The following is a 12,700-nucleotide window of genomic DNA, read 5'->3' on the forward strand; positions in this document are numbered from 1 at the left end:
GACAGCCCCTCCCAGCAATAGACAGAGACCCCCACTTACATCATTGCCCGTCTCCCAACAGTGTAGTTGAAATCTCTTCCCCCTTCCTCTCAAACACTTATTGCTGCCCTGTCCCTCCTATTCCTTTCTTGTTAGAGCTGAACCAAGCCATGACCCTCCATGATGGACCATCTGACATCCAAGCTGGCTTATCCACAGTGAGTCAGTCAACAAGACAAGCATTTATTAAATGCCTCCTGGGGCCAGCTACGGGGCTGCTTGCTAGAGATACAAAGGCAGAAAAGATACCATCCCTGCCTTTAGGGAACATATATTCTAAGGGGGAAAAGGGGTGTTGAGTCTTTATCCTTTGAAAATAACTAATTCTCCTTCTTTCCCCTTTGCTCCTTTCCTTGCCCCTTCCATCTAAAATAGGACTGCTGAAGGACAGAAAAAGCAAGAAAACACAGAGAAGGAAGGGGAGCCCCCACAGGATAGTGCAGTGGTTTTCACACCTTGGACTCCTTGCCATTCTTCAAAATTATTGAGGACCCCTTTATCCTTGTGAAAATTATTGACGATCCCAAAGAACTTTTCTTTATGTGGGCTAGAGCTATCATTACTGACAGTATTAGAAATTGAAACTGATCAATTTATTTTTTACAGAAATGTATTAATTCACTTAAATAATACTCATAAGCCCATCACACATTAACATAAATAATATATTTTTTTATGAAAAATGACTGTTTTCTGAAACAAAAATAAAATAGGAAGAAGAGGAGCATAGTTTGATGTATTTTTGCAGATCTCTTTAATGTCTACCTTAATAGAAGACAGCTGGATTCTCATGTCAGCTTCTGCATTCAGGCTATTGTGATTTGTTGTTTTGGTGAGGTGTGAAGGGATCTGGCCTCATACAGATAGGTAGTTGCAAAAAGAAGATGTATTTTAATAGGCAAATCATGGTTGGATATTGTTATGAAAACAGATTTGACCTCAAATTCCCTGAAAAGGTTTTGGAGACTCCAGGTGTCTGCAGACCACACTGAGAATTGCTGGTATAGTCGAAGGAGTCAGAGGACCTGGGTTCAGGTCCCACTATCAACATAGTACTATGTGACTTTAGAGTGATCACTTCCAGTCTCTTGGCCTCAGTTTCCCCATCTGTCAAATGAGGGGGTTGGACCGAATGGCCTCTCTGGTCTCTTATAGCTCTCCCTCGACCATCCAGTGGTCCTTTGACCTCTGTAGACTTTTTGGGGTCTGTTAATCTGTGTTCCTAGACAGTAGGGACTTTGCTTCCTCGACTGTCCCCGACTGTAATCCTGACTTCCCAGTTCTCGCTGACTATTCATTATTAATCATCCCAATAGTGGATGATCTGTCTAAATCAGTGGGTCACATTCTGTTCCTATAAATGGTTGCCAGTGGGCAGGTGGAGGGTGGGGTACCAATTTCCGTGAGAACTGTTGCTAAATTTGAGTGCTCTGCTGCGTGGTGTGTTTAAATTGAGATACTTAATCTTGGACGCTGGCATATGTCATTTGTACATTCAGCTCAGCTGGAGAAAAGGGATTACAGATCTTGGGCTTCTTATTAGGCTATCCAAGACTGAAAAACAACATGGAGCTGGTTCTTTGAGTGTGAACTTTGAGCTGGGCATAAGAAAGCATTAAAAAACAAAACCAAAAGCCGAAAACTTTGACCTTGGAAGGCAGAAGGAGGGCTCACTCCCACCCTGGTTTTCTTCCTACTGTTTCTTATTTCCCTGTGGTTCCAGTGGTCTCTTGAAGAGTCATAATATTCCACAGTGATAGCGAGTTGCTGTTATCTCTTCATAGCTGGAATGCCCTGCCAAGAACTGCATCCATGCTCTGCTGGGGAGAATCCTGGGGTTGATCATTGCTCTTTTTGGTTTTGTCCAGAAAATCTGTCTGTTGTTTTTACATGGCCATGCTCAGATAAAATTAGAACTGGGAACTTTTGGTCCGGGCTCTGATCTCATCTGTACTTAACTCTTAGGATTCTTTGTAGACTTCTGGGATTTCATGTAGCTCCTTAAGTCAGACCCAGCTCTTTCAGAAATTCTGCAGCCAGATGTCAAGTGCAGACCAACCAATTCTGTCCCATCGTCATATGATTTGCTGGCCTTGATTGGCCTCCGGTCCCAAAGCACATTGATTGGAGAAATCTCTTAATGGTTTGTATTTGTTCCTTGGTCATTAGCTTATAACCTCCCTGGCTGAAGGTTGGTGGGCCGCTCCATAATACACTGGCAGCATTGGGATGCTTGAAGCAATGTGTGAGACATCTCCGTCCCCAAGGATGTAAGGTGTTCTGACTTTGGTCTGGGTTTGATAGCGACATACGGAAAAAGAAGCAATGTTTCCCCCTCACCACTGGAAATTCAACTTGTCCTGTGATCGTCATTGGAAACATGATACGGCTCTCTACTACTTAAAAATCAGAGACTGCCCTTGGGGACTGATCATGGGAAAACATGCCAGGACTGTATATATAGGTAGACAGAAAGCTCTTTTATCCAAATATATTTATGCCTCTTTAGGTCTGGATTTATGAATTAGCCAATAACTCCAGCCCTGGTTAGCACTTTTTTTTTTTTTTTTTTTGAGGAAACTCATATTTAAAATTAACCTGTGGAATCATGAGGTTCAGATTTAGCTAAAAAACACTGCCCTCCCTCTCCCCCTCCCTGCCAGCTCTGAATAAGTCAGATGACATTTTAAAGCATTTCACCGAGGATTTCATAACGGGCCTATTTTAGTGGAGAAGGCAGCATGGTGTAGTGGGGAGAGAGCTGGTCTTAGAGTCAGGAATGTGACTCAAAGTCTTGTCTCAGACATACATTGGCCATGACTCTGTGGGTCTCTCTGGCCAAGTCATTTAACCTCCGAGTGCCACCTCCTTCTTCCCTAACTTTCTGAGATCCGCCAGGTGCAGAGTGGGTGCAGATCTGCATCGGGGGAATGAAACACTAATGAAATTGTAGACTTAAGCCACAAACATTTCAAGCGATCAGTAATAGGGACAGTGCCTCAGAATGTGATGAAACGCAGCTCTGTAGACTGGGAGCTTGAAGAGTTGGAAGCCTCATTCTTGCCCAGGGCACTGCGGCGAAGGTGCTGCCCAGGGCTAAGAGGTTCGGTGTGTCAGTCCCACAGAAATAGTGACATTGGGCAACTAAGCCGCTTTAGAAACTCAGTTTTCCCACGCGTCAAATGAAGGGGCTGAGCTCCATGTCCTCTGAGTCTGTCTGGCCCTAAATCTGTGATCCTAAGTGATTTTACCTCATTGGGCCTTGGTTTCCTCATCTGTAAAATGGGCAGCATTGTTTGGACCAGACAGCATCCACGCTCTCTTCCAGCTGTCAGGCTGCATTCCTGTGACCCCCCGCCCAGAGACCTCTAGAATTACAGGCCTGGATAGAAATGCTTGTCTTTATGGCATAGGACAACTTCTTTTTCCTAGGGCACGGTGGTCTTTGTTTCTTCTTCCTAACCTTCATCCCACTGACGTCGCATTGGTTGATAACCTCCCCTTGTCTATGGGATTCAGCAATCCAGTGTCCTGGGCTCTCTTGGATAGAGATGGTGTGTGTCACATGCCGCCTCTGTGACGTTGTTCAGCAGGGTGGTGTGGTGGGTAAAGCCCTGCTGAGGAGTCTGAAGGCCTGGATCCTAATTCTTCCTCTGACACTGACCTCTTTGTTGTGTTTTGTTTTGTTAGGCAATTGAGGTTAAATGACTTTCCCAGGGTCACACAGCTAGTAAGTGTCAAGTGTTTGGTCTGAGGCTGGATTTGAACTCAGGTCCTCCTGACTTCAGGGCCGGTGCTCTATCCACTGTGCCACCTAACTGCCCTGACACTGACCTTTCTGAGCCTCAGTGAGTGGGAGCAACATGGTGAGAGGACCCGCTGAGTGCTGGGCCTGGGGCCAGCCTAGATCACTTACTTGTTGGGTGAGCCTGGGCCAGTCATTCATCACACTGAGCCTCAGTTTCCTTATCTGCCATATGGGAGTAGTGATAGCACCTGCCTCATGGGGAGCTTGGAGGATCCTATTAGAAAATACGTTAAACATTTTGCAAACCTTAAAGGTCCAAATAAAAGCACGCTGCTATTACCATTTTCACCATTTTTGTTATTTTTCTTACCTGTTGAAAGAAGAACAGAAATCCTGATCCCACCTAAGTCAGATTGCGGTTGTGAAGATGCTCATCTCAAGAGTCCAGAGCTACAAGGGACCCTAGAAGCCCTTAAGTCCAAACCCCTTCATGTTTCGGATGGGGAAACTGAGGCCCCAAGAGACTTGCCAGCAGGCTGTCAAATAGTAGCGGCAGAGGCCAGTGAGAAAGTTAATTTTAAAATGTCTGTCGAACAGATGATCGAATCGCTGTGACGATATAAGAGGCCATCATGTCTGAGCTCACTTTGCAAGTCTGTGGAATGAAAGGTATAAAATATGTGTGACCGCCCAGCCCAGCCCCCAGGGCCTCCGCTGATAAGAAGGGGCTTGTTTAAGCAGCCAGGCCTGCCTCATTTTGGGGGTGGAGCCTGTTGGGTAGCATGAGGCAAAGGAGAACCACCATGGGATGTTACCTTCTACCGGGGGCATCATGTTGTCCCCCAGTAGCCTGTGAGGGGGCAAGGGAGAATCCAAGCCATGACCCATGGATGGAGGGGATCCACGTGTCAGCCTGAGCCTGGGCCTCTGCTCAGGGTCCTCAGGCTGCTGCCTGGGGCCAGTTCCTGGTGCTGAGTCTGTGTAGGGGGTTGGGTAGAGAGAAATCTGGGGAAGGGGGGCCGGGGTCACCTAGCTAGGAAGTGTCCGAGGCTAGATTTGAACTCAGGTCTTCCTGACTCCAGGCCCTGCTCTCTGGGCACTCTGGCTTCTGAGGTCTCTTCCAGCTCTGTGGTCTGATGAGTTTCCATTACTCCACTTGTGAGCCTCAGTTTCCCCATCTGTAAAATCGGTGGATGATAATTGTGCTACCAGTCTCAAGGGATCCCATAAGGTGGCTCATGTCGCCAGTCAATCTTCAACATTTTTAAGGGCCTAGTATACTCTGTGCTGGGCACCAGGGACACACAGACTGCTGCCCTCAAGGAGCTTACGTTCTCTTGGGGGAAATGTAAACACTTTATTAGTCATGTTTGTAAAGTGAGGTTAGTTTTCCTGTCGTTTTTCCTGGATGGTCTCCTGAGATGTGATTTTTATCAGTGTGGGGAGAACCCTGAAGGAAAGCTTCCTGTCGTTAATGCAGACCTAGAGCTCTCCTCCACCTCACAGTCTTGGCATACTTGAGAGGTTAAGGTCACATAGCCCCTCCATCTCAGAGGTAAGACTCGAGCCCACGCCTTCATGACTCCCAGGCCAGCTCTTCATCCCCAGCCTTGCCTTTCACATTAATGACAAAGTGTTATTATCAGGCTCACTCCTCTATACTTTTCCACCAAAAAGAAAAATCCATGTTTGAGTCGGTTTTACCTGCCTTCCTCCCTTGGAATCTCTGTTGCGTGTCCAAAGGAAACCAGTCCATTGCCACCAACAGCCTTGGCCAAGAGAACTTTAGGAATTCTCCCTTTGCATTCTGGCCTGGGCGCTGTCCCCTACGGCAAATTATCAACGGTTTCAATAGTTCTTCTGTCTCCCATTTCCAGCCCTGTAAATCAGCTTTTTTGCTGTGGTAGCTAATCAGACCCTTTCCAGAAGCTCTGAGTAGGTTGTTTCTAAGGTCCCTCAAGGCTCTGAAATTTTATGGTTCTGTTTACTTCCTTATTTTCATAGAGTCATAGATCAAAGGCTTGTAGGATCAGAGAATGTTGGGGTTAGAAAGAACCTTGGAGATTGACTGCCCTGACTTTTCATCTGACACAGAAGGAAACTGAGGCCCAGAGACAGGGACGTTTTCATGGGCAGCAAGTAGTAGAGACAGAATTCCTACCTGTGTCCTAAGATCATAGATCTGGAGGAGGAAGAGACCCTAGTCCAGCCTCCTCATTTCACAGAAGAAGAAACTGAGACAGAGAGATGTTAGGTGTGGCTTCCTCAGGGTTCCATAGGGTTTTGAACCCAGGTTCTGGGACTCCACGGTCGCTACCTTTTCTGCTGTACCCTTTGTCTCCTCTGACTTCAAATCTAGTGATCCTTTCTATTCTAGCCCACTGCTTCTTTTAAAACTTAAACTTAGGGGTGGCAAGGTAGTGCAGTAGATAGAACTCTGGCCATGGATTCAGGAGACCTGAGTTCAAATGTGGCCTCACATTTTTATGTGTGACCCTAGGCAAGTCACTTAACCCCAATTGCCTCACCAAAAAATAAAAAAAATAAATAAATTTTAAAAAAAATTTAATTTGTTCAGTTAATAAAAATACTTTTCTCCCCCTCCTCCACTGAAGAAATTTTTCATTTTTATTGATATCTTTTGTTTTTATATCATCTTCTTTTCCAAATGCATCCTTTCCCCCTCTCTGGTGAGTCATTTGAAACAAACAAACAAACAAACAAAAAAAAAACAGTGAGAAAAGCAATTCAGTAAAACAAGCCAATGCATCAGCTGATCCTAATGGTGTATGCTGTGTTCCACACCCATAACCCCCCACCTCTCTGAACAGGGGAGGAACCCTTGGCTCATCCCTTCTTCTGTCCAAGTTATAATTATTGTGTTCTGTTTCTAAGAACAGATGGTTTAAAAAAAAAAAAGTCAGACTAGGGTCACCAGACTTTTGAGCAGACATTTAATGCCCCTCTTTTAGTGATGGGATTGGCAACTGAGCCTACCTTGAATCATGACTGTGGAACTCTAGTTTTTGCCCAATTCTTTGTGAGCCTATCTCCAATCTAGGGCTCCGGGCTTTCGAGCTCCTGCCATTACTGATGAGAGGCAGTGTGTTGTGGTAAATGGAGTCAGGAAGGCCTGAAAGTCTCACCTCTAACACCTCTAGCTGTGTGACCTCAGCAAAGCCACAGAAACTCTCTATGTCCTCAATCAACTTTGATTTATAATAAAGTTTCAGGGTAGGGAGATCATCTCTGTTGGTATAGGAAGTTTTCTCATTGGGCATTCCCCACTCGAATGAAATTGTGGAATCAGAACTGTCCCATCCCATCTGTCAAACATAAATCCTGATTTAAGCAAATATCAATGTTTCAACTTTTGTTTTGCAAAAATCCCCTTCTCTTCGGCCTCCTTTTTCTTCCTGACCCCCCATCAATTTCCCATCTGTACCTGACCGGCTGAGCTGATTGTTGTGCCAATAGTAGGGCTGAGATGAGAAGACCTGGCCTTTGGGATTTTGCAGCAGGAAACATGGGGCATCATCCGTTGTGATTTGGTGATGTTTGCCTGCCTGAGAAAGCTGCCAAAGGACATTTCATTTTAGAAGGAAGAAAAATGTAGCTTCCTGCATTTGCAAGTCTCATTTCAGAACGTATAAAACTAATAAGTATTGAGGAAGGAACATTTCATTTCTGTACTGATTTTTAATTAAGAAAAAACATATTCTTCATCTTGCCAATTATGAGTACAGCCTTAATGGCATACAAACTCTAAAAAAAAGCATATGCTAAGTCATCCGTCCCTCCACTTTTTGTTAGCTTGTGTCAAAGAAAGCCTCTGCTCAATTTAGCCGAATCTTTATTTTGAAGCTTCTAAAAAGCTGGGCACAGATTTGATACACAGGAAAACGCCAAATTTGGCCCTAAGGGCTCCACAGGAATTGGGGTTGCTGCTGAAGCTGTGGCAAATTCTCCCATTAGATAAATATATACATCCTTGCCGATTCCCTGAAACTATTTCAGGGGTGTGAGTGGGTGGGCACGATGGGCAAAATACTCATCTCTAATTTAAACTCCCAAGTTAGGAGATCTCCTGCAAGCCCAGTTCCCTGCTGGAAGCTGTGTGGTTTCCTTGGGCTTGTACTCTGGCCTTCCTATTCCCAGCTCCAGAATGAACCCAGAGGCCACCAGACTCTAGAAGGAGGGGGACCCCCCCCAATTCCAAACGTTGCCACTTGAGGACTTTGGCCTTCTCACTATGTGTCTTCCCATCATGAAGGATCTCCCTAATGGTCACTCGCCTGTCCGTTGTCTGAAGAGCCCAGACCCCTGGGCTTTGGAAATGGAGGAGGCCCGGGGCTCACAGTGTTATTTCTCATGCTCTCCCTCTTTGTGTTTTCTGTCCCCCACAAAGCCACGTTCTCTCTCTGGTCCTGAATTCCTTCCCTTCCTCCGACACTCACCCCAGCTGCCACCTCCTCCAGGAAGCCCTCCCTGATTCTCCCAAGGGAATCTTTTTTTTTCCCCATAGAGCCTTGTTTGGACCCCTCATTTGTCTCTGTTTTTACCCATTGGTATTTGCCTGTATTTCTGTCAGAATTGATGTGGTGTGATACAGAAGGCCAGATATGGGGTTGGCAGGAGAGACTTAAGCTGGGTTTGAATCTTTCCTCGGATCCTTAGTATCCACTCTGTTATGTGACTGCAAGAAAATCTCCTTCCTTGTAAAATGGGGAAATTCCTGCTGTGTACCTGCATAATTGGAGTGTATCCCATCTGGGAATTAAGGGTGCCAATAGTGAATTTCCTGATTCCTTATTCCATACCTCTTAGAAGTAGCATGTTGTACAGTGCAGGAGGGGATTAGATTCGGTCCAAAAGACCTGGGTTCAGATCACGACACCTCTGGACCTCAGTTTCCCTATCTGTGAAATGAGAGGCTTGGCTTCTTAATGTCCCTTCCAGTCTAGATGTAGGATCCAGTGGTCTTTGAGCCTGAGTCATTTTTCCCTAGCTTTTGAAGGGTTACAGACTGAGCTCATCGCGGGTGCTTACGTACGGCTCTGACTGAGGTCCGGAGGAGAGGCACTATAATTAAGATTTATCCTCATGCCTTTTTAATAAGGATGGAGACAAAGAGTATCATTCCATGCATGGGGAGGGGGGCATGTGGCATGGGAGACAAAAAGAATATGTAATTTCATGTCCTTTTACTGAGCAAATGTAAACTTCCTGCATGTAGAATCTTGCATGCTTGGAGCGACCACATCCTGTAAAAATGCCCCACAAACTCAGCCATTTGGTTACGTAAGTGGAATAATGTGATTGGCCCAGCCAGCGATCAGAGGCGCTTTGGACATGGACGCCAGGGTCTCTGAGCTGCATGGCCTGTTTCTGGGGTGGAGGTGTAGGGAGCCACCTGAGTGATGTTTCTCAAGCAGGCCTGGGCAGCCCTGGGGTTCCAGGAAGCAGGCCATGGGGTCCTGGAAGAGCAGAGCTGAAATGTCAGGCAGTCACATATGGTAGATCCCTTCCTTGGCTGGCAGTGATAGTGGCTTGCAACATGTACATTTGGCCGGTGGGGAAAGGCCGTGGAGACAGGTGAGATCAATGAAGTGACCAGAAAGTTGGCCTCCCGTTGACTGACGATCAGTCACTGGAGGTGCCCAGTGATGGGGGGTGCCAATCAGTCCCTCGTTGGTCTGCCTCTGTCGTGTGTATATGTGTGTGTGTGTGTGTGTGTGTGTGTGTGTGTGTGTGTGTCTGTGTACATAGGATCCAGCTCTATTCTTATTGCTGACCTCACAGTGTTGTGAAGATGGCAATTGGCAAAGCAGGGCACCAGCTACATTGAAGCGTTACCCCCTTGATTATAAACTTGGCTTATGCCAACTCTCATCATGGTTCAAAATTGGGAAGTTTGAGGAAACCAGGAAGCAGAAGTGTTAATAGCCGAGATGCTGATGGTGACACAGACACCCACAAACTGTGTTCAAGTCGAATGCCCCAAATGCAGAAGCAGCACTAATATACAACGGTTATCTCTGATTTGGCTTTACTTACAGAAATCCCAAAAAACTCATGTGGAATGTTATCAGATTTACACACACACACACACACACTGCTTTGGTTCTGGCAAAATTACAAAAACATTTACAAGCAAAACAGTGGGTTTTGAAATAAAATTCTTAGTTGTTGTAAGTGGAGATGGAGTGAGCTGAAGCAATCCCTTCAAAGACTTTCAAATGGGGTGTTGAAAATGGTTGTCAAACATTTCGTGGGTTTATTCTATCCATTATTGTGGTCAGGCTATAAACTCTTTTCAGAAGAGTCAGAATGTATCAGCAACCAAATGAAAGATTGGTCCAAATCACTAATAATAAGAAATAATAACAACTCAGGGTTTCGCCTCAAAGCCAACCAGTTGGCAACGATGAAAAAGGGAGAAGGGAAGGGGATAAACATTTATGTGGCACTTACTGTGTGCCTGGCCCTGTGCTAAGCGCTTTACAAATATTATCTCATTTGATCCTCCCAACAACCCTGGGAGGTAGGTGCCACTATTATTTCCATTTTACAGCTGAGGAAACTGAGGCAAAGTGAGCTTAAGTGACTGGAGTGACACACCACTAATTATCTAAGGCCAGATTTGCACTTGGGTCTTCCTGACTACAGGCCGGTCCGTGGACAGTGTTGGAGGGTCTGGGGAAGACAAGAATACTAATAGATTGTTGCTAGAGCTGTTACGTGGTCTAGCCATTTTGGGAAATGATTTAGAATTAAGTGAGAATAGTAACTCTAACATATCCTTTGATCCAGAGAAGGTGACTTAGTATGACAGTTAATAGATGTGGTGTTCATGACAGCCCTTTTTGTGGCAGAAGAAACCTTGCCCAACGACTGGAGAATAGCTTAGACTAACTAGAATGATTATTGTGCCGTAAGAAAGGATGTATAAAAGGAATTCAGAGAATCATGTGAGGAATTGAATGAATTGTTGTGGAATGAAATAATCAGGACCAAGGCAACCATGGAGACAGTACGGTATCTTGAACAATATAAAGGAAAATGCAGAGCTGAGAAGTGGAGGGCTGTTGAATTGGAATGACCAGTCTTGGCCCCACACAAGAGAGGGAGTTTATGTACCTCCTTTCTTGTACCTCCACCTCCTTGGAGAGGTAGAGGACTGTGGGTGGGATATACTGTCAGTTTTCCTTTACTTTTGTTTTGTTTTGCTGGAAGGGAGGGCTTTTTTGGGGAGATGTTTCCTTGAATGGAAATGCCCCAGGCTGAACACCTTGTTTGAGCCTTTCGGGTGCAGGTGGGAGGGGAATTGTGTTTTTAGGGTTTGCCCTACCTGCTAAGCCAGGAGTGGAGGCTGCCTGCACGGGAGGAAAGCCCATATTGTATGTATTGGTATGTTTTACTTTACCCTTCTAATATTTTAATTAAGGTTCATGTAGTTTAAAAAAAAAAAAAGGAAGGTTTACTGGCGTATGGGTTTGTGTATACATATATGAGGGTATTCTATCCAGAAATTACTACAATATAAAAACAAAAATCAATCAACAAGTATTTACTAAGTGCCAAAAGCATCAGTAAAAAAATTTTAAAGGAATCTAATACTGTTCTTAAATCTGAATCATCTGATAGCGAAAAAATCACATCCTTCTCACTAAATATGTTGTTAGGTTATTATTCACTATGTTATTATCAGATAAAATTAGTCTGAATTTCTAAATCAGTGTTATATTATTCAATACTGTTAATAGTAGATTTTAAAGTATGTTTTGAAATTTTTTATTGTTTTTAAGTTTTGTTAAAGTGAAGAGTTCCACTATACTGCTATGTTTTTTTTTTAAAGGATTGAAAACCATTACTTTCAAAGTAGCTCAGCCGCCTTGGTGTCTAGCAGATGAAAAGTGGCCTGTCCAAAGTCACTAGAGAAAGGGCTTGTTTCAGTTTTCTTATCCCTGTTTTACCATTGAGGTTTTATATAACGTGAGAGAAGTCACTATGCTCTCTGCCTCAGCTCCCTGTGGTTGTGGAACCAAAGAAACTCCTCTGACACTTACTATTTGACCTTGAACAGGTCATTTCCCTTCTGTGGTCCTCAGTTTTGTGATCTGTGGAATGAGGGGGCTGAACTAGGTGGTCTGTAAGACCCCTTCCAGCTCTAGAACTGAGATTTTCTCTGGGCCACATTTATCGCTATCAAAGGAGAGAACGGGCCTGGTGGCCTCTGGGCCCTTCCAGCTCTGTGGGCCTGGAGGGAGCTGAGATGATGATCACTGAGTCATGGAGATTTGTAGCTGGAAGGATCCTTCAAGATGCTGGAATCCAAACTTTTCACTTGAGAGAGAAAGAAAAAAACCTAGGCCTCAGACAGAAGAGAAGCCTGGTCCAGTTTGAGTGGCCCGACGGCGTCACTGGGAAGGCCTTTGGGTGACCATCCATGGGATCGTAGCGTTTAAGACTAGGGGGTCTTTAGAGGCCGTGGCTCTCATGAGTGATGAAGCAGCCAAGGCCCAGAGAAGGGAAGCCCCTTCCCAGAACCCTTGTCTTCTGACTCCAAGCTCAGTGTGCCGTCTGCTAAGTCACTGTATTGACCACGGCATCATACTGCTTCTGTAACCCCACTGACCTGACTTCCAAAGTTACTTTAAGTCCATGGAAAACTTACTCCTGGACAAGAAGGACCTCTTTACATTTTGTTTGCTTGTAGAGGTTTTGACAGCTGTGTGGTACAGGGCATAGAGCAGGGATCCTGGACTGAGCCTTAGATACTAGCTGTATGACTCTGGACAAGTCACTTAACCTCTGCCTCAGTTCCCTCGTCTATGAAATGGAATAATAACAGCACCTACCTCCCTGGGTTGTTGTGAGGAACAAAAGATATAATAGTTGTAGAAGTGTTTA

The 12,700-nt window shown here is 45.0% G+C and overlaps 1 protein-coding gene across 9 annotated transcripts in view; it reads left to right on the plus strand.

The window, feature by feature from the left end:
* Positions 1 to 12,700, plus strand: part of CUX1 (cut like homeobox 1) — a 467,724-nt gene that overhangs the window by 228,207 nt on the left and 226,817 nt on the right. The gene's annotated exons all lie outside the window — the stretch shown is intronic.

This window comes from Vombatus ursinus, unplaced genomic scaffold (genome assembly GCF_900497805.2).
Source record: "Vombatus ursinus unplaced genomic scaffold, bare-nosed wombat genome assembly UNPS02014768.1, whole genome shotgun sequence".
In the NCBI taxonomy this organism is placed as follows: Eukaryota; Metazoa; Chordata; class Mammalia; order Diprotodontia; family Vombatidae; genus Vombatus; species Vombatus ursinus.